Here is a 22,878-nt window from a genome sequence, read left to right as displayed (position 1 = left end):
CTCATTCAGCAACAGAGATAATCACGATCTTAGCTCTTTCAGCAAAAAAATGCATGGAAAACAGTGTGCGTCTTATCATTGAGGTTGTCTTGTTAGGAAAATGAGTTAGGAGACACAATAACGGTGTTTCTACATTAAGTTAGTGTGTCTCTTTTAGATCGGAGTTAAATAGCCCCCTAGCTTATTCCGCAACAGAGATAATCACGATCTTAGCTCTTTTAGCAAGAAATGCATGGAAAACAGTGTTCGTCTTATCATTGAGGTTGTCTTGTTAGGAAAATGAGTTAGGAGACAAAATAACGGTGTTTCTACATTAAGTTAGTGTGTCTCTTTTAGATCGGAGTTGAATAGCCCCCTAGCTCATTCAGCAACAGAGATAATCACGATCTTAGCTCTTTTAGCAAGAAATGCATGGAAAACAGTGTTCGTCTTATCATTGAGGTTGTCTTGTTATGAAAATGAGTTAGGAGACACAATAACGGTGTTTCTACATTAAGTAAGTGTGTCTCTTTTAGATCGGAGTTGAATAGCCCCCTAGCTTATTCAGCAACAGAGATAATCCCGATCTTAGCTCTTTTAGCAAGAAATGCATGGAAAACAGTGTTCGTCTTATCATTGAGGTTGTCTTGTTAGGAAAATGAGTTAGGAGACAAAATAACGGTGTTTCTACATTAAGTTAGTGTGTCTCTTTTAGATCGGAGTTGAATAGAAACCTAGCTCATTCAGCAAACAGAGATAATCACGATCTTAGCTCTTTTAGCAAGAAATGCGTGGAAAACAGTGTGCGTCTTATCATTGATGTTGTCTTGTTAGGAAAATGAGTTAGGAGACAAAATAACGGTGTTTCTACATTAAGTTAGTGTGTCTCTTTTAGATCGGAGTTGAATAGCCCCCTAGCTCATTCAGCAACAGAGATAATCACGATCTTAGCTCTTTTAGCAAGAAATGCATGGAAAACAGTGTTCGTCTTATCATTGAGGTTGTCTTGTTAGGAAAATGAGTTAGGAGACAAAATAATGGTGTTTCTACATAAAGTTAATGTGTTTCTTTTAGATCGGAGTTGAATAGCCACCTAGCTCATTCAGCAATAAAGATAATCACGATCTTAGCTCTTTTAGCAAGAAATGCATGGAAAACAGTGTGCGTCTTATCATTGAGGTTGTCTTGTTAGGAAAATGAGTTAGGAGACAAAATAACGGTGTTTCTACATTAAGTTAGTGTGTCTCTTTTAGATCGGAGTTGAATAGCCCCCTAGCTCATTCAGCAACAGAGATAATCACGATCTTAGCTCTTTTAGCAAGAAATGCATGGAAAACAGTGTTCGTCTTATCATTGAGGTTGTCTTGTTAGGAAAATGAGTTAGGAGACAAAATAATGGTGTTTCTACATTAAGTTAGTGTGTCTCTTTTAGATCGGAGTTGAATAGCAACCTAGCTCATTCAGCAACAGAGATAATCACGATCTTAGCTCTTTTAGCAAGAAATGCATGGAAAACAGTGTGCGTCTTATCATTGAGGTTGTCTTGTTAGGAAAATGAGTTACGAGACAAAATAACGGTGTTTCTACATTAAGTTAGTGTGTCTCTTTTAGATCGGAGTTGAATAGCCCCCTAGCTCATTCAGCAACAGAGATAATCACGATCTTAGCTCTTTTAGCAAGAAATGCATGGAAAACAGTGTGCGTCTTATCATTGAGGTTGTCTTGTTAGGAAAATGAGTTAGGAGACAAAATAACGGTGTTTCTACATTAAGTTAGTGTGTCTCTTTTAGATCTGAGTTGAATTAGCCCCCTAGCTCATTCAGCAACAGAGATAATCACGATCTTAGCTCTTTTAGCAAGAAATGCATGGAAAACAGTGTGCGTCTTATCATTGAGGTTGTCTTGTTAGGAAAATGAGTTAGGAGACACAATAACGGTGTTTCTACATTAAGTTAGTGTGTCTCTTTTAGATCGGAGTTGAATAGCCCCCTAGCTCATTCAGCAACAGAGATAATCACGATCTTAGCTCTTTTAGCAAGAAATGCATGGAAAACAGTGTTCGTCTTATCATTGAGGTTGTCTTGTTAGGAAAATGAGTTAGGAGACAAAATAACAGTGTTTCTACATTAGGTTAGTGTGTCTCTTTTAGATCGGAGTTGAATGAGCCCCCTAGCTCATTCAGCAACAGAGATAATCACGATCTTAGCTCTTTCAGCAAAAAAATGCATGGAAAACAGTGTGCGTCTTATCATTGAGGTTGTCTTGTTAGGAAAATGAGTTAGGAGACACAATAACGGTGTTTCTACATTAAGTTAGTGTGTCTCTTTTAGATTGGAGTTAAATAGCCCCCTAGCTTATTCCGCAACAGAGATAATCACGATCTTAGCTCTTTTAGCAAGAAATGCATGGAAAACAGTGTTCGTCTTATCATTGAGGTTGTCTTGTTAGGAAAATGAGTTAGGAGACAAAATAACGGTGTTTCTACATTAAGTTAGTGTGTCTCTTTTAGATCGGAGTTGAATAGCCCCCTAGCTCATTCAGCAACAGAGATAATCACGATCTTAGCTCTTTTAGCAAGAAATGCATGGAAAACAGTGTTCGTCTTATCATTGAGGTTGTCTTGTTAGGAAAATGAGTTAGGAGACACAATAACGGTGTTTCTACATTAAGTAAGTGTGTCTCTTTTAGATCGGAGTTGAATAGCCCCCTAGCTTATTCAGCAACTGAGATAATCACGATCTTAGCTCTTTTAGCAAGAAATGCATGGAAAACAGTGTTCGTCTTATCATTGAGGTTGTCTTGTTAGGAAAATGAGTTAGGAGACAAAATAACGGTGTTTCTACATTAAGTTAGTGTGTCTCTTTTAGATCGGAGTTGAATAGAAACCTAGCTCATTCAGCAACAGAGATAATCACGATCTTAGCTCTTTTAGAAAGAAATGCATGGAAAACAGTGTTCGTCTTATCATTGAGGTTGTCTTGTTAGGAAAATGAGTTAGGAGACAAAATAACGGTGTTTCTACATTTAGTTAGTGTGTCTCTTTTAGATCGGAGTTGAATAGCCCCCTAGCTCATTCTGCAACAGAGATAATCACGATCTTAGCTCTTTTAGCAAGAAATGCATGGAAAACAGTGTGCGTCTTATCATTGAGGTTGTCTTGTTAGGAAAATGAGTTAGGAGACAAAATAACGGTGTTTCTACATTAAGTTAGTGTGTCTCTTTTAGATCTGAGTTGAATTAGCCCCCTAGCTCATTCAGCAACAGAGATAATCACGATCTTAGCTCTTTTAGCAAGAAATGCATGGAAAACAGTGTGCGTCTTATCATTGAGGTTGTCTTGTTAGGAAAATGAGTTAGGAGACACAATAACGGTGTTTCTACATTAAGTTAGTGTGTCTCTTTTAGATCGGAGTTGAATAGCCCCCTAGCTCATTCAGCAACAGAGATAATCACGATCTTAGCTCTTTTAGCAAGAAATGCATGGAAAACAGTGTTCGTCTTATCATTGAGGTTGTCTTGTTAGGAAAATGAGTTAGGAGACAAAATAACAGTGTTTCTACATTAGGTTAGTGTGTCTCTTTTAGATCGGAGTTGAATGAGCCCCCTAGCTCATTCAGCAACAGAGATAATCACAATCTTAGCTTTTTCAGCAAAAAAATGCATGGAAAACAGTGTGCGTCTTATCATTGAGGTTGTCTTGTTAGGAAAATGAGTTAGGAGACACAATAACGGTGTTTCTACATTAAGTTAGTGTGTCTCTTTTAGATCGGAGTTAAATAGCCCCCTAGCTTATTCCGCAACAGAGATAATCACGATCTTAGCTCTTTTAGCAAGAAATGCATGGAAAACAGTGTTCGTCTTATCATTGAGGTTGTCTTGTTAGGAAAATGAGTTAGGAGACAAAATAACGGTGTTTCTACATTAAGTTAGTGTGTCTCTTTTAGATCGGAGTTGAATAGCCCCCTAGCTCATTCAGCAACAGAGATAATCACGATCTTAGCTCTTTTAGCAAGAAATGCATGGAAAACAGTGTTCGTCTTATCATTGAGGTTGTCTTGTTAGGAAAATGAGTTAGGAGACACAATAACGGTGTTTCTACATTAAGTAAGTGTGTCTCTTTTAGATCGGAGTTGAATAGCCCCCTAGCTTATTCAGCAACAGAGATAATCACGATCTTAGCTCTTTTAGCAAGAAATGCATGGAAAACAGTGTTCGTCTTATCATTGAGGTTGTCTTGTTAGGAAAATGAGTTGGGAGACAAAATAATGGTGTTTCTACATTAAGTTAGTGTGTCTCTTTTAGATCGGAGTTGAATAGCAACCTAGCTCATTCAGCAACAGAGATAATCACTATCTTAGCTCTTTTAGCAAGAAATGCATGGAAAACAGTGTGCGTCTTATCATTGAGGTTGTCTTGTTAGGAAAATGAGTTAGGAGACAAAATAACGGTGTTTCTACATTAAGTTAGTGTGTCTCTTTTAGATCGGAGTTGAATAGCCCCCTAGCTCATTCAGCAACAGAGATAATCACAATCTTAGCTCTTTTAGCAAGAAATGCATGGAAAACAGTGTGCGTCTTATCATTGAGGTTGTCTTGTTAGGAAAATGAGTTAGGAGACAAAATAACGGTGTTTCTACATTAAGTTAGTGTGTCTCTTTTAGATCGGAGTTGAATAGCCCCCTAGCTCATTCAGCAACAGAGATAATCACGATCTTAGCTCTTTTAGCAAGAAATGCATGGAAAACAGTGTGCGTCTTATCATTGAGGTTGTCTTGTTAGGAAAATGAGTTAGGAGACACAATAACGGTGTTTCTACATTAAGTTAGTGTGTCTCTTTTAGATCGGAGTTGAATTAGCCCCCTAGCTCATTCAGCAACAGAGATAATCACGATCTTAGCTCTTTTAGCAAGAAATGCATGGAAAACAGTGTGCGTCTTATCATTGAGGTTGTCTTGTTAGGAAAATGAGTTAGGAGACAAAATAACGGTGTTTCTACATTAAGTTAGTGTGTCTCTTTTAGATCGGAGTTGAATAGCCCCCTAGCTCATTCAGCAACAGAGATAATCACGATCTTAGCTCTTTTAGAAAGAAATGCATGGAAAACAGTGTTCGTCTTATCATTGAGGTTGTCTTGTTAGGAAAATGAGTTAGGAGAAAAAATAACGTGTTTCTACATTAAGTTAGTGTGTCTCTTTTAGATCGGAGTTGAATTAGCCCCCTGGCTCATTCAGCAACAGAGATAATCACGATCTTAGCTCTTTTAGCAAGAAATGCATGGAAAACAGTGTGCGTCTTATCATTGAGGTTGTCTTGTTAGGAAAATGAGATAGGAGACAAAATAATGGTGTTTCTACATTAAGTTAGTGTGTCTCTTTTAGATCGGATTTGAATTAGCCCCCTAGCTCATTCAGCAACAGAGATAATCACGATCTTAGCTCTTTTAGCAAGAAATGCATGGAAAACAGTGTGCGTCTTATCATTGAGGTTGTCTTGTTAGGAAAATGAGTTAGGAGACAAAATAACGGTGTTTCTACATTAAGTTAGTTTGTCTCTTTTAGATCGGAGTTGAATAGCCCCCTAGCTCATTCAGCAACAGAGATAATCACGATCTTAGCTCTTTTAGAAAGAAATGCATGGAAAACAGTGTTCGTCTTATCATTGAGGTTGTCTTGTTAGGAAAATGAGTTAGGAGAAAAAATAACGTGTTTCTACATTAAGTTAGTGTGTCTCTTTTAGATCGGAGTTGAATTAGCCCCCTGGCTCTTTCAGCAACAGAGATAATCACGATCTTAGCTCTTTTAGCAAGAAATGCATGGAAAACAGTGTGCGTCTTATCATTGAGGTTGTCTTGTTAGGAAAATGAGTTAGGAGACAAAATAACGGTGTTTCTACATTAAGTTAGTGTGTCTCTTTTAGATCGGAGTTGAATAGCCCCCTAGCTCATTCTGCAACAGAGATAATCACGATCTTAGCTCTTTTAGCAAGAAATGCATGGAAAACAGTGTTCGTCTTATCATTGAGGTTGTCTTTTTAGGAAAATGAGTTAGGAGACAAAATAACGGTGTTTCTACATAAAATTAGTGTGTTTCTTTTAGATCGGAGTTGAATAGCCACCTAGCTCATTCAGCAATAAAGATAATCACGATCTTAGCTCATTTAGCAAGAAATGCATGGAAAACAGTGTGCATCTTATCATTGAGGTTGTCTTGTTAGGAAAATGAGTTAGGAGACAAAATATCGGTGTTTCTACATTAAGTTAGTGTGTCTCTTTTAGATCGGAGTTGAATTAGCCCCCTAGCTCATTCAGCAACAGAGATAATCACGATCTTAGCTCTTTTAGCAAGAAATGCATGGAAAACAGTGTTCGTCTTATTATTGAGGTTGTCTTGTTAGGAAAATGAGTAAGGAGACAAAATAACGGTGTTTCTACATTAAGTTAGTGTGTCTCTTTTAGATCGGAGTTGAATTAGCCCCCTGGCTCATTCAGCAACAGAGATAATCACGATCTTAGCTCTTTTAGCAAGAAATGCATGGAAAACAGTGTGCATCTTATCATTGAGGTTGTCTTGTTAGGAAAATGAGTTAGGAGACAAAATATCGGTGTTTCTAAATTAAATTAGTGTGTCTCTTTAAGATCGGAGTTGAGTTAGCCCCCTAGCTCATTCAGCAACAGAGATAATCACGATCTTAGCTCTTTCAGCAAGAAATGCATGGAAAACAGTGTGCGTCTTATCATTGATGTTGTCTTGTTAGGAAAATGAGTTAGGAGACAAAATAACGGTGTTTCTACATTAAGTTAGTGTGTCTCTTTTAGATCGGAGTTGAATTAGCCCCCTAGCTCATTCAGCAACAGAGATAATCCCGATCTTAGCTCTTTTAGCAAAAAATGCATGGAAAACAGTCTGCGTCTTATCATTGAGGTTGTCTTGTTAGGAAAATGAGTTAGGAGACACAATAAAGGTGTTTCTACATTAAGTTAGTGTGTCTCTTTTAGATCGGAGTTGAATTAGCCCCCTAGCTCATTCAGCAACAGAGATAATCACGATCTTAGCTCTTTTAGCAAGAAATGCATGGAAAACAGTGTTCGTCTTATCATTGAGGTTGTCTTGTTAGGAAAATGAGTTAGGAGACAAAATAACGGTGTTTCTACATTAAGTTAGTGTGTCTCTTTTAGATCGGAGTTGAATAGCCCCCTAGCTCATTCAGCAACAGAGATAATCACGATCTTAGCTCTTTAAGCAAGAAATGCATGGAAAACAGTGTTCGTCTTATCATTGAGGTTGTCTTGTTAGGAAAATGAGTTAGGAGACAAAATAACGGTGTTTCTACATAAAGTTAGTGTGTCTCTTTTAGATCAGAGTTGAATAGCCCCCTAGCTCATTCAGCAATAAAGATAATCACGATCTTAGCTCTTTTAGCAAGAAATGCATGGAAAACAGTGTGCATCTTATCATTGAGGTTGTCTTGTTAGGAAAATGAGTTAGGAGACAAAATATCGGTGTTTCTAAATTAAGTTAGTGTGTCTCTTTAAGATCGGAGTTGAGTTAGCCCCCTAGCTCATTCAGCAACAGAGATAATCACGATCTTAGTTTTTTTAGCAACAAATGCATGGAAAACAGTGTTCGTCTTATCATTGAGGTTGTCTTGTTAGGAAAATGTGTTAGGAGACAAAATAACGGTGTTTCTACATTAAGTTAGTGTGTCTCTTTTAGATCGGAGTTGAATAGCCCCCTAGCTCATTCAGCAACAGAGATAATCACGATCTTAGCTCTTTAAGCAAGAAATGCATGGAAAACAGTGTTCGTCTTATCATTGAGGTTGTCTTGTTAGGAAAATGAGTTAGGAGACAAAATAACGGTGTTTCTACATAAAGTTAGTGTGTCTCTTTTAGATCAGAGTTGAATAGCCCCCTAGCTCACTCAGCAATATAGATAATCACGATCTTAGCTCTTTTAGCAAGAAATGCATGGAAAACAGTGTGCATCTTATCATTGAGGTTGTCTTGTTAGGAAAATGAGTTAGGAGACAAAATATCGGTGTTTCTACATTAAGTTAGTGTGTCTCTTTTAGATCGGAGTTGAATTAGCCCCCTAGCTCATTCAGCAACAGAGATAATCACGATCTTAGCTCTTTTAGCAAGAAATGCATGGAAAATAGTGTGCGTCTTATCATTGAGGTTGTCTTGTTAGGAAAATGAGTTAGGAGACAAAATAACGGTGTTTCTACATTAAGTTAGTGTGTCTCTTTTAGATCGGAGTTGAATAGAAACCTAGCTCATTCAGCAACAGAGATAATCACGATCTTAGCTCTTTTAGCAAGAAATGCATGGAAAACAGTGTGCGTCTTATCATTGAGGTTGTCTTGTTAGGAAAATGAGTTAGGAGACAAAATAACGGTGTTTCTACATTAAGTTAGTGTGTCTCTTTTAGATCGGAGTTCAATAGCCACCTAGCTCATTCAGCAATAAAGATAATCACGATCTTAGCTCTTTTAGAAAGAAATGCATGGAAAACAGTGTGCGTCTTATCATTGAGGTTGTCTTGTTAGGAAAATAAGTTAGGAGACAATATAACGGTGTTTCTACATTAAGTTAGTGTGTCTCTTTTAGATCGGAGTTGAATAGCCCCCTAGCTCATTCAGCAACAGAGATAATCACGATCTTAGCTCTTTTAGCAAGAAATGCATGGAAAACAGTGTTCGTCTTATCATTGAGGTTGTCTTGTTAGGAGAATGAGTTAGGAGACAAAATAACGGTGTTTCTACAATAAGTTAGTGTGTCTCTTTTAGATCGGAGTTAAATAGCCCCCTAGCTCATTCAGCAATAAAGATAATCACGATCTTAGCTCTTTTAGCAAGAAATGCATGGAAAACAGTGTGCATCTTATCATTGAGGTTGTCTTGTTAGGAAAATGAGTTAGGAGACAAAATATCGGTGTTTCTACATTAAGTTAGTGTGTCTCTTTTAGATCGAAGTTGAATTAGCCCCCTAGCTCATTCAGCAACAGAGATAATCACGATCTTAGCTCTTTTAGCAAGAAATGCATGGAAAATAGTGTGCGTCTTATCATTGAGGTTGTCTTGTTAGGAAAATGAGTTAGGAGACAAAATAACGGTGTTTCTACATTAAGTTAGTGTGTCTCTTTTAGATCGGAGTTGAATAGAAACCTAGCTCATTCAGCAACAGAGATAATCACGATCTTAGCTCTTTTAGCAAGAAATGCGTGGAAAACAGTGTGCGTCTTATCATTGATGTTGTCTTGTTAGGAAAATGAGTTAGGAGACAAAATAACGGTGTTTCTACATTAAGTTAGTGTGTCTCTTTTAGATCGGAGTTGAATAGCCCCCTAGCTCATTCAGCAACAGAGATAATCACGATCTTAGCTCTTTTAGCAAGAAATGCATGGAAAACAGTGTTCGTCTTATCATTGAGGTTGTCTTGTTAGGAAAATGAGTTAGGAGACAAAATAATGGTGTTTCTACATAAAGTTAATGTGTTTCTTTTAGATCGGAGTTGAATAGCCACCTAGCTCATTCAGCAATAAAGATAATCACGATCTTAGCTCTTTTAGCAAGAAATGCATGGAAAACAGTGTGCGTCTTATCATTGAGGTTGTCTTGTTAGGAAAATGAGTTAGGAGACACAATAACGGTGTTTCTACATTAAGCTAGTGTGTCTCTTTTAGATCGGAGTTGAATAGCCCCCTAGCTCAATCAGCAATAAAGATAATCACTATCTTAGCTCTTTTAGCAAGAAATGCATGGAAAACAGTGTGCGTCTTATCATTGAGGTTGTCTTGTTAGGAAAATGAGTTAGGAGACAAAATAACGGTGTTTCTACATTAAGTTCGTGTGTCTCTTTTAGATCGGAGTTGAATTAGCGCCCTAGCTCATTCAGCAACAGAGATAATCACGATCTTAGCTCTTTTAGCAAGAAATGCATGGAAAACAGTGTGCGTCTTATCATTGAGGTTGTCTTGTTAGGAAAATGAGTTAGGAGACACAATAACAGTGTTTCTACATTAAGTTAGTGTGTCTCTTTTAGATCGGAGTTGAATAGCCCCCTAGGTCATTCAGCAACAGAGATAATCACGATCTTAGCTCTTTTAGCAAGAAATGCATGGAAAACAGTGTGCGTCTTATCATTGAGGTTATCTTGTTAGGAAAATGAGTTAGGAGACAAAATAACGGTGTTTCTACATTAAGTTAGTGTGTCTCTTTTAGATTAGAGTTGAATTAGCCCCCTAGCTCATTCAGCAACAGAGATAATCACAATCTTAGCTCTTTTAGCAAGAAAAGCATGGAAAACAGTGTGCGTTTTATCATTGAGGTTGTCTTGTTAGGAAAATGAGTTAGGAGACAAAATAACTGTGTTTCTACATTAAGTTAGTGTGTCTCTTTTAGATCGGAGTTGAATTAGCCCCCTAGCTCATTCAGCAACAGAGATAATCACGATCTTAGCTCTTTTAGCAAGAAATGCATGGAAAACAGTGTTCGTCTTATCATTGAGGTTGTCTTGTTAGGAAAATGAGTTAGGAGACAAAATAACTGTGTTTCTACATTAAGTTAGTGTGTCTCTTTTAGATCGGAGTTGAATAGCCCCCTAGCTCATTCAGCAACAGAGATAATTACGATCTTAGCTCTTTTAGCAAGAAATGCATGGAAAACAGTGTTCGTCTTATCATTGAGGTTGTCTTGTTAGGAAAATGAGTTAGGAGACAAAATAACGGTGTTTCTACATTAAGTTAGTGTGTTTCTTTTAGATCGGAGTTGAATAGCCACCTAGCTCATTCAGCAATAAAGATAATCACGATCTTAGCTCTTTTAGAAAGAAATGCATGGAAAACAGTGTGCGTCTTATCATTGAGGTTGTCTTGTTAGGAAAATAAGTTAGGAGACAATATAACGGTGTTTCTACATTAAGTTAGTGTGTCTCTTTTAGATCGGAGTTGAATAGCCCCCTAGCTCATTCAGCAACAGAGATAATTACGATCTTAGCTCTTTTAGCAAGAAATGCATGGAAAACAGTGTTCGTCTTATCATTGAGGTTGTCTTGTTAGGAGAATGAATTAGGAGACAAAATAACGGTGTTTCTACATTAAGTTAGTGTGTCTCTTTTAGATCGGAGTTAAATAGCCCCCTAGCTCATTCAGCAATAAAGATAATCACGATCTTAGCTCTTTTAGCAAGAAATGCATGGAAAACAGTGTGCATCTTATCATTGAGGTTGTCTTGTTAGGAAAATGAGTTAGGAGACAAAATATCGGTGTTTCTACATTAAGTTAGTGTGTCTCTTTTAGATCGAAGTTGAATTAGCCCCCTAGCTCATTCAGCAACAGAGATAATCACGATCTTAGCTCTTTTAGCAAGAAATGCATGGAAAATAGTGTGCGTCTTATCATTGAGGTTGTCTTGTTAGGAAAATGAGTTAGGAGACAAAATAACGGTGTTTCTACATTAAGTTAGTGTGTCTCTTTTAGATCGGAGTTGAATAGAAACCTAGCTCATTCAGCAACAGAGATAATCATGATCTTAGCTCTTTTAGCAAGAAATGCGTGGAAAACAGTGTGCGTCTTATCATTGATGTTGTCTTGTTAGGAAAATGAGTTAGGAGACAAAATAACGGTGTTTCTACATTAAGTTAGTGTGTCTCTTTTAGATCGGAGTTGAATTAGCCCCCTAGCTCATTCAGCAACAGAGATAATCACGATCTTAGCTCTTTTAGCAAGAAATGCATGGAAAACAGTGTGCGTCTTATCATTGAGGTTGTCTTGTTAGGAAAATGAGTTAGGAGACAAAATAACGGTGTTTCTACATTAAGTTAGTGTGTCTCTTTAAGATCGGAGTTGAGTTAGCCCCCTAGCTCATTCAGCAACAGAGATAATCACGATCTTAGCTCTTTCAGCAAGAAATGCATGGAAAACAGTGTGCGTCTTATCATTGATGTTGTCTTGTTAGGAAAATGAGTTAGGAGACAAAATAACGGTGTTTCTACATTAAGTTAGTGTGTCTCTTTTAGATCGGAGTTGAATTAGCCCCCTAGCTCATTCAGCAACAGAGATAATCCCGATCTTAGCTCTTTTAGCAAGAAATGCATGGAAAACAGTCTGCGTCTTATCATTGAGGTTGTCTTGTTAGGAAAATGAGTTAGGAGACAAAATAACGGTGTTTCTACATTAAGTTAGTGTGTCTCTTTTAGATCGGAGTTGAATAGAAACCTAGCTCATTCAGCAACAGAGATAATCACGATCTTAGCTCTTTTAGCAAGAAATGCGTGGAAAACAGTGTGCGTCTTATCATTGATGTTGTCTTGTTAGGAAAATGAGTTAGGAGACAAAATAACGGTGTTTCTACATTAAGTTAGTGTGTCTCTTTTAGATCGGAGTTGAATTAGCCCCCTAGCTCATTCAGCAACAGAGATAATCACGATCTTAGCTCTTTTAGCAAGAAATGCATGGAAAACAGTGTGCGTCTTATCATTGAGGTTGTCTTGTTAGGAAAATGAGTTAGGAGACAAAATAACGGTGTTTCTACATTAAGTTAGTGTGTCTCTTTTAGATCGGAGTTGAATAGAAACCTAGCTCATTCAGCAAACAGAGATAATCACGATCTTAGCTCTTTTAGCAAGAAATGCGTGGAAAACAGTGTGCGTCTTATCATTGATGTTGTCTTGTTAGGAAAATGAGTTAGGAGACAAAATAACGGTGTTTCTACATTAAGTTAGTGTGTCTCTTTTAGATCGGAGTTGAATAGCCCCCTAGCTCATTCAGCAACAGAGATAATCACGATCTTAGCTCTTTTAGCAAGAAATGCATGGAAAACAGTGTTCGTCTTATCATTGAGGTTGTCTTGTTAGGAAAATGAGTTAGGAGACAAAATAATGGTGTTTCTACATAAAGTTAATGTGTTTCTTTTAGATCGGAGTTGAATAGCCACCTAGCTCATTCAGCAATAAAGATAATCACGATCTTAGCTCTTTTAGCAAGAAATGCATGGAAAACAGTGTGCGTCTTATCATTGAGGTTGTCTTGTTAGGAAAATGAGTTAGGAGACAAAATAACGGTGTTTCTACATTAAGTTAGTGTGTCTCTTTTAGATCGGAGTTGAATAGCCCCCTAGCTCATTCAGAAACAGAGATAATCACGATCTTAGCTCTTTTAGCAAGAAATGCATGGAAAACAGTGTTCGTCTTATCATTGAGGTTGTCTTGTTAGGAAAATGAGTTAGGAGACAAAATAATGGTGTTTCTACATTAAGTTAGTGTGTCTCTTTTAGATCGGAGTTGAATAGCAACCTAGCTCATTCAGCAACAGAGATAATCACGATCTTAGCTCTTTTAGCAAGAAATGCATGGAAAACAGTGTGCGTCTTATCATTGAGGTTGTCTTGTTAGGAAAATGAGTTACGAGACAAAATAACGGTGTTTCTACATTAAGTTAGTGTGTCTCTTTTAGATCGGAGTTGAATAGCCCCCTAGCTCATTCAGCAACAGAGATAATCACGATCTTAGCTCTTTTAGCAAGAAATGCATGGAAAACAGTGTGCGTCTTATCATTGAGGTTGTCTTGTTAGGAAAATGAGTTAGGAGACAAAATAACGGTGTTTCTACATTAAGTTAGTGTGTCTCTTTTAGATCTGAGTTGAATTAGCCCCCTAGCTCATTCAGCAACAGAGATAATCACGATCTTAGCTCTTTTAGCAAGAAATGCATGGAAAACAGTGTGCGTCTTATCATTGAGGTTGTCTTGTTAGGAAAATGAGTTAGGAGACACAATAACGGTGTTTCTACATTAAGTTAGTGTGTCTCTTTTAGATCGGAGTTGAATAGCCCCCTAGCTCATTCAGCAACAGAGATAATCACGATCTTAGCTCTTTTAGCAAGAAATGCATGGAAAACAGTGTTCGTCTTATCATTGAGGTTGTCTTGTTAGGAAAATGAGTTAGGAGACAAAATAACAGTGTTTCTACATTAGGTTAGTGTGTCTCTTTTAGATCGGAGTTGAATGAGCCCCCTAGCTCATTCAGCAACAGAGATAATCACAATCTTAGCTCTTTCAGCAAAAAAATGCATGGAAAACAGTGTGCGTCTTATCATTGAGGTTGTCTTGTTAGGAAAATGAGTTAGGAGACACAATAACGGTGTTTCTACATTAAGTTAGTGTGTCTCTTTTAGATCGGAGTTAAATAGCCCCCTAGCTTATTCCGCAACAGAGATAATCACGATCTTAGCTCTTTTAGCAAGAAATGCATGGAAAACAGTGTTCGTCTTATCATTGAGGTTGTCTTGTTAGGAAAATGAGTTAGGAGACAAAATAACGGTGTTTCTACATTAAGTTAGTGTGTCTCTTTTAGATCGGAGTTGAATAGCCCCCTAGCTCATTCAGCAACAGAGATAATCACGATCTTAGCTCTTTTAGAAAGAAATGCATGGAAAACAGTGTTCGTCTTATCATTGAGGTTGTCTTGTTAGGAAAATGAGTTAGGAGACACAATAACGGTGTTTCTACATTAAGTAAGTGTGTCTCTTTTAGATCGGAGTTGAATAGCCCCCTAGCTTATTCAGCAACAGAGATAATCACGATCTTAGCTCTTTTAGCAAGAAATGCATGGAAAACAGTGTTCGTCTTATCATTGAGGTTGTCTTGTTAGGAAAATGAGTTAGGAGACAAAATAACGGTGTTTCTACATTAAGTTAGTGTGTCTCTTTTAGATCGGAGTTGAATAGAAACCTAGCTCATTCAGCAACAGAGATAATCACGATCTTAGCTCTTTTAGCAAGAAATGCATGGAAAACAGTGTTCGTCTTATCATTGAGGTTGTCTTGTTAGGAAAATGAGTTAGGAGACAAAATAACGGTGTTTCTACATTAAGTTAGTGTGTCTCTTTTAGATCGGAGTTGAATAGCCCCCTAGCTCATTCTGCAACAGAGATAATCACGATCTTAGCTCTTTTAGCAAGAAATGCATGGAAAACAGTGTGCGTCTTATCATTGAGGTTGTCTTGTTAGGAAAATGAGTTAGGAGACAAAATAACGGTGTTTCTACATTAAGTTAGTGTGTCTCTTTTAGATCTGAGTTGAATTAGCCCCCTAGCTCATTCAGCAACAGAGATAATCACGATCTTAGCTCTTTTAGCAAGAAATGCATGGAAAACAGTGTGCGTCTTATCATTGAGGTTGTCTTGTTAGGAAAATGAGTTAGGAGACACAATAACGGTGTTTCTACATTAAGTTAGTGTGTCTCTTTTAGATCGGAGTTGAATAGCCCCCTAGCTCATTCAGCAACAGAGATAATCACGATCTTAGCTCTTTTAGCAAGAAATGCATGGAAAACAGTGTTCGTCTTATCATTGAGGTTGTCTTGTTAGGAAAATGAGTTAGGAGACAAAATAACAGTGTTTCTACATTAGGTTAGTGTGTCTTTTTTAGATCGGAGTTGAATGAGCCCCCTAGCTCATTCAGCAACAGAGATAATCACGATCTTAGCTCTTTCAGCAAAAAAATGCATGGAAAACAGTGTGCGTCTTATCATTGAGGTTGTCTTGTTAGGAAAATGAGTTAGGAGACACAATAACGGTGTTTCTACATTAAGTTAGTGTGTCTCTTTTAGATCGGAGTTAAATAGCCCCCTAGCTTATTCCGCAACAGAGATAATCACGATCTTAGCTCTTTTAGCAAGAAATGCATGGAAAACAGTGTTCGTCTTATCATTGAGGTTGTCTTGTTAGGAAAATGAGTTAGGAGACAAAATAACGGTGTTTCTACATTAAGTTAGTGTGTCTCATTTAGATCGGAGTTGAATAGCCCCCTAGCTCATTCAGCAACAGAGATAATCACGATCTTAGCTCTTTTAGCAAGAAATGCATGGAAAACAGTGTTCGTCTTATCATTGAGGTTGTCTTGTTAGGAAAATGAGTTAGGAGACACAATAACGCTGTTTCTACATTAAGTAAGTGTGTCTCTTTTAGATCGGAGTTGAATAGCCCCCTAGCTTATTCAGCAACAGAGATAATCACGATCTTAGCTCTTTTAGCAAGAAATGCATGGAAAACAGTGTTCGTCTTATCATTGAGGTTGTCTTGTTAGGAAAATGAGTTGGGAGACAAAATAATGGTGTTTCTACATTAAGTTAGTGTGTCTCTTTTAGATCGGAGTTGAATAGCAACCTAGCTCATTCAGCAACAGAGATAATCACTATCTTAGCTCTTTTAGCAAGAAATGCATGGAAAACAGTGTGCGTCTTATCATTGAGGTTGTCTTGTTAGGAAAATGAGTTAGGAGACAAAATAACGGTGTTTCTACATTAAGTTAGTGTGTCTCTTTTAGATCGGAGTTGAATAGCCCCCTAGCTCATTCAGCAACAGAGAGAATCACAATCTTAGCTCTTTTAGCAAGAAATGCATGGAAAACAGTGTGCGTCTTATCATTGAGGTTGTCTTGTTAGGAAAATGAGTTAGGAGACAAAATAACGGTGTTTCTACATTAAGTTAGTGTGTCTCTTTTAGATCGGAGTTGAATAGCCCCCTAGCTCATTCAGCAACAGAGATAATCACGATCTTAGCTCTTTTAGCAAGAAATGCATGGAAAACAGTGTGCGTCTTATCATTGAGGTTGTCTTGTTAGGAAAATGAGTTAGGAGACACAATAACGGTGTTTCTACATTAAGTTAGTGTGTCTCTTTTAGATCGGAGTTGAATTAGCCCCCTAGCTCATTCAGCAACAGAGATAATCACGATCTTAGCTCTTTTAGCAAGAAATGCATGGAAAACAGTGTGCGTCTTATCATTGAGGTTGTCTTGTTAGGAAAATGAGTTAGGAGACAAAATAACGGTGTTTCTACATTAAGTTAGTGTGTCTCTTTTAGATCGGAGTTGAATAGCCCCCTAGCTCATTCAGCAACAGAGATAATCACGATCTTAGCTCTTTTAGAAAGAAATGCATGGAAAACAGTGTTCGTCTTATCATTGAGGTTGTCTTGTTAGGAAAATGAGTTAGGAGAAAAAATAACGTGTTTCTACATTAAGTTAGTGTGTCTCTTTTAGATCGGAGTTGAATTAGCCCCCTGGCTCTTTCAGCAACAGAGATAATCACGATCTTAGCTCTTTTAGCAAGAAATGCATGGAAAACAGTGTGCGTCTTATCATTGAGGTTGTCTTGTTAGGAAAATGAGTTAGGAGACAAAATAACGGTGTTTCTACATTAAGTTAGTGTGTCTCTTTTAGATCGGAGTTGAATAGCCCCCTAGCTCATTCTGCAACAGAGATAATCACGATCTTAGCTCTTTTAGCAAGAAATGCATGGAAAACAGTGTGCATCTTATCATTGAGGTTGTCTTGTTAGGAAAATGAGTTAGGAGACAAAATATCGGTGTTTCTACATTAAGTTAGTGTGTCTCTTTTAGATCGGAGTTGAATTAGCCCCCTAGCTCATTCAGCAACAGAGATAATCACGATCTTAGCTCTTTTAGCAAGAAATGCATGGAAAACAGTGTTCGTCTTATTATTGAGGTTGTCTTGTTAGGAAAATGAGTAAGGAGACAAAATAACGGTGTTTCTACATTAAGTTAGTGTGTCTCTTTTAGATCGGAGTTGAATTAGCCCCCTGGCTCATTCAGCAACAGAGATAATCACGATCTTAGCTCTTTTAGCAAGAAATGCATGGAAAACAGTGTGCATCTTATCATTGAGGTTGTCTTGTTAGGAAAATGAGTTAGGAGACAAAATATCGGTGTTTCTAAATTAAATTAGTGTGTCTCTTTAAGATCGGAGTTGAGTTAGCCCCCTAGCTCATTCAGCAACAGAGATAATCACGATCTTAGCTCTTTCAGCAAGAAATGCATGGAAAACAGTGTGCGTCTTATCATTGATGTTGTCTTGTTAGGAAAATGAGTTAGGAGACAAAATAACGGTGTTTCTACATTAAGTTAGTGTGTCTCTTTTAGATCGGAGTTGAATTAGCCCCCTAGCTCATTCAGCAACAGAGATAATCCCGATCTTAGCTCTTTTAGCAAAAAATGCATGGAAAACAGTCTGCGTCTTATCATTGAGGTTGTCTTGTTAGGAAAATGAGTTAGGAGACACAATAAAGGTGTTTCTACATTAAGTTAGTGTGTCTCTTTTAGATCGGAGTTGAATTAGCCCCCTAGCTCATTCAGCAACAGAGATAATCACGATCTTAGCTCTTTTAGCAAGAAATGCATGGAAAACAGTGTTCGTCTTATCATTGAGGTTGTCTTGTTAGGAAAATGAGTTAGGAGACAAAATAACGGTGTTTCTACATTAAGTTAGTGTGTCTCTTTTAGATCGGAGTTGAATAGCCCCCTAGCTCATTCAGCAACAGAGATAATCACGATCTTAGCTCTTTAAGCAAGAAATGCATGGAAAACAGTGTTCGTCTTATCATTGAGGTTGTCTTGTTAGGAAAATGAGTTAGGAGACAAAATAACGGTGTTTCTACATAAAGTTAGTGTGTCTCTTTTAGATCAGAGTTGAATAGCCCCCTAGCTCATTCAGCAATAAAGATAATCACGATCTTAGCTCTTTTAGCAAGAAATGCATGGAAAACAGTGTGCGTCTTATCATTGAGGTTGTCTTGTTAGGAAAATGAGTTAGGAGACAAAATATCGGTGTTTCTAAATTAAGTTAGTGTGTCTCTTTAAGATCGGAGTTGAGTTAGCCCCCTAGCTCATTCAGCAACAGAGATAATCACGATCTTAGCTCTTTCAGCAAGAAATGCATGGAAAACAGTCTGCGTCTTATCATTGAGGTTGTCTTGTTAGGAAAATGAGTTAGGAGACACAATAACGGTGTTTCTACATTAAGTTAGTGTGTCTCTTTTAGATCGGAGTTGAATAGCCCCCTAGCTCATTCAGCAACAGAGATAATCACGATCTTAGTTTTTTTAGCAAGAAATGCATGGAAAACAGTGTTCGTCTTATCATTGAGGTTGTCTTGTTAGGAAAATGAGTTAGGAGACAAAATAACGGTGTTTCTACATTAAGTTAGTGTGTCTCTTTTAGATCGGAGTTGAATAGCCCCCTAGCTCATTCAGCAACAGAGATAATCACGATCTTAGCTCTTTAAGCAAGAAATGCATGGAAAACAGTGTTCGTCTTATCATTGAGGTTGTCTTGTTAGGAAAATGAGTTAGGAGACAAAATAACGGTGTTTCTACATAAAGTTAGTGTGTCTCTTTTAGATCAGAGTTGAATAGCCCCCTAGCTCACTCAGCAATAAAGATAATCACGATCTTAGCTCTTTTAGCAAGAAATGCATGGAAAACAGTGTGCATCTTATCATTGAGGTTGTCTTGTTAGGAAAATGAGTTAGGAGACAAAATATCGGTGTTTCTACATTAAGTTAGTGTGTCTCTTTTAGATCGGAGTTGAATTAGCCCCCTAGCTCATTCAGCAACAGAGATAATCACGATCTTAGCTCTTTTAGCAAGAAATGCATGGAAAATAGTGTGCGTCTTATCATTGAGGTTGTCTTGTTAGGAAAATGAGTTAGGAGACAAAATAACGGTGTTTCTACATTAAGTTAGTGTGTCTCTTTTAGATCGGAGTTGAATAGAAACCTAGCTCATTCAGCAACAGAGATAATCACGATCTTAGCTCTTTTAGCAAGAAATGCATGGAAAACAGTGTGCGTCTTATCATTGAGGTTGTCTTGTTAGGAAAATGAGTTAGGAGACAAAATAACGGTGTTTCTACATTGAGTTAGTGTGTCTCTTTTAGATCGGAGTTCAATAGCCACCTAGCTCATTCAGCAATAAAGATAATCACGATCTTAGCTCTTTTAGAAAGAAATGCATGGAAAACAGTGTGCGTCTTATCATTGAGGTTGTCTTGTTAGGAAAATAAGTTAGGAGACAATATAACGGTGTTTCTACATTAAGTTAGTGTGTCTCTTTTAGATCGGAGTTGAATAGCCCCCTAGCTCATTCAGCAACAGAGATAATCACGATCTTAGCTCTTTTAGCAAGAAATGCATGGAAAACAGTGTTCGTCTTATCATTGAGGTTGTCTTGTTAGGAGAATGAGTTAGGAGACAAAATAACGGTGTTTCTACAATAAGTTAGTGTGTCTCTTTTAGATCGGAGTTAAATAGCCCCCTAGCTCATTCAGCAATAAAGATAATCACGATCTTAGCTCTTTTAGCAAGAAATGCATGGAAAACAGTGTGCATCTTATCAATGAGGTTGTCTTGTTAGGAAAATGAGTTAGGAGACAAAATATCGGTGTTTCTACATTAAGTTAGTGTGTCTCTTTTAGATCGAAGTTGAATTAGCCCCCTAGCTCATTCAGCAACAGAGATAATCACGATCTTAGCTCTTTTAGCAAGAAATGCATGGAAAATAGTGTGCGTCTTATCATTGAGGTTGTCTTGTTAGGAAAATGAGTTAGGAGACAAAATAACGGTGTTTCTACATTAAGTTAGTGTGTCTCTTTTAGATCGGAGTTGAATAGAAACCTAGCTCATTCAGCAACAGAGATAATCACGATCTTAGCTCTTTTAGCAAGAAATGCATGGAAAACAGTGTTCGTCTTATCATTGAGGTTGTCTTGTTAGGAAAATGAGTTAGGAGACAAAATAACGGTGTTTCTACATTAAGTTAGTGTGTCTCTTTTAGATCGGAGTTGAATAGCCCCCTAGCTCATTCTGCAACAGAGATAATCACGATCTTAGCTCTTTTAGCAAGAAATGCATGGAAAACAGTGTGCGTCTTATCATTGAGGTTGTCTTGTTAGGAAAATGAGTTAGGAGACAAAATAACGGTGTTTCTACATTAAGTTAGTGTGTCTCTTTTAGATCTGAGTTGAATTAGCCCCCTAGCTCATTCAGCAACAGAGATAATCACGATCTTAGCTCTTTTAGCAAGAAATGCATGGAAAACAGTGTGCGTCTTATCATTGAGGTTGTCTTGTTAGGAAAATGAGTTAGGAGACACAATAACGGTGTTTCTACATTAAGTTAGTGTGTCTCTTTTAGATCGGAGTTGAATAGCCCCCTAGCTCATTCAGCAACAGAGATAATCACGATCTTAGCTCTTTTAGCAAGAAATGCATGGAAAACAGTGTTCGTCTTATCATTGAGGTTGTCTTGTTAGGAAAATGAGTTAGGAGACAAAATAACGGTGTTTCTACATTAAGTTAGTGTGTCTCATTTAGATCGGAGTTGAATAGCCCCCTAGCTCATTCAGCAACAGAGATAATCACGATCTTAGCTCTTTTAGCAAGAAATGCATGGAAAACAGTGTTCGTCTTATCATTGAGGTTGTCTTGTTAGGAAAATGAGTTAGGAGACACAATAACGCTGTTTCTACATTAAGTAAGTGTGTCTCTTTTAGATCGGAGTTGAATAGCCCCCTAGCTTATTCAGCAACAGAGATAATCACGATCTTAGCTCTTTTAGCAAGAAATGCATGGAAAACAGTGTTCGTCTTATCATTGAGGTTGTCTTGTTAGGAAAATGAGTTGGGAGACAAAATAATGGTGTTTCTACATTAAGTTAGTGTGTCTCTTTTAGATCGGAGTTGAATAGCAACCTAGCTCATTCAGCAACAGAGATAATCACTATCTTAGCTCTTTTAGCAAGAAATGCATGGAAAACAGTGTGCGTCTTATCATTGAGGTTGTCTTGTTAGGAAAATGAGTTAGGAGACAAAATAACGGTGTTTCTACATTAAGTTAGTGTGTCTCTTTTAGATCGGAGTTGAATAGCCCCCTAGCTCATTCAGCAACAGAGATAATCACAATCTTAGCTCTTTTAGCAAGAAATGCATGGAAAACAGTGTGCGTCTTATCATTGAGGTTGTCTTGTTAGGAAAATGAGTTAGGAGACAAAATAACGGTGTTTCTACATTAAGTTAGTGTGTCTCTTTTAGATCGGAGTTGAATAGCCCCCTAGCTCATTCAGCAACAGAGATAATCACGATCTTAGCTCTTTTAGCAAGAAATGCATGGAAAACAGTGTTCGTCTTATCATTGAGGTTGTCTTGTTAGGAAAATGAGTTAGGAGACAAAATAATGGTGTTTCTACATAAAGTTAATGTGTTTCTTTTAGATCGGAGTTGAATAGCCACCTAGCTCATTCAGCAATAAAGATAATCACGATCTTAGCTCTTTTAGCAAGAAATGCATGGAAAACAGTGTGCGTCTTATCATTGAGGTTGTCTTGTTAGGAAAATGAGTTAGGAGACACAATAACGGTGTTTCTACATTAAGCTAGTGTGTCTCTTTTAGATCGGAGTTGAATAGCCCCCTAGCTCAATCAGCAATAAAGATAATCACTATCTTAGCTCTTTTAGCAAGAAATGCATGGAAAACAGTGTGCGTCTTATCATTGAGGTTGTCTTGTTAGGAAAATGAGTTAGGAGACAAAATAACGGTGTTTCTACATTAAGTTCGTGTGTCTCTTTTAGATCGGAGTTGAATTAGCGCCCTAGCTCATTCAGCAACAGAGATAATCACGATCTTAGCTCTTTTAGCAAGAAATGCATGGAAAACAGTGTGCGTCTTATCATTGAGGTTGTCTTGTTAGGAAAATGAGTTAGGAGACACAATAACAGTGTTTCTACATTAAGTTAGTGTGTCTCTTTTAGATCGGAGTTGAATAGCCCCCTAGGTCATTCAGCAACAGAGATAATCACGATCTTAGCTCTTTTAGCAAGAAATGCATGGAAAACAGTGTGCGTCTTATCATTGAGGTTATCTTGTTAGGAAAATGAGTTAGGAGACAAAATAACGGTGTTTCTACATTAAGTTAGTGTGTCTCTTTTAGATCAGAGTTGAATAGCCCCCTAGCTGATTCAGCAACAGAGATAATCACGATCTTAGCTCTTTTAGCAAGAAATGCATGGAAAACAGTGTTCGTCTTATCATTGAGGTTGTCTTGTTAGGAAAAT

This window comes from Engystomops pustulosus, chromosome 9 (genome assembly GCF_040894005.1).
Source record: "Engystomops pustulosus chromosome 9, aEngPut4.maternal, whole genome shotgun sequence".
Lineage (NCBI taxonomy): Eukaryota > Metazoa > Chordata > Amphibia > Anura > Leptodactylidae > Engystomops > Engystomops pustulosus.
The sequence above is the reverse complement of the archived record's forward strand: the minus strand, read 5'-3'. Positions refer to the sequence as shown.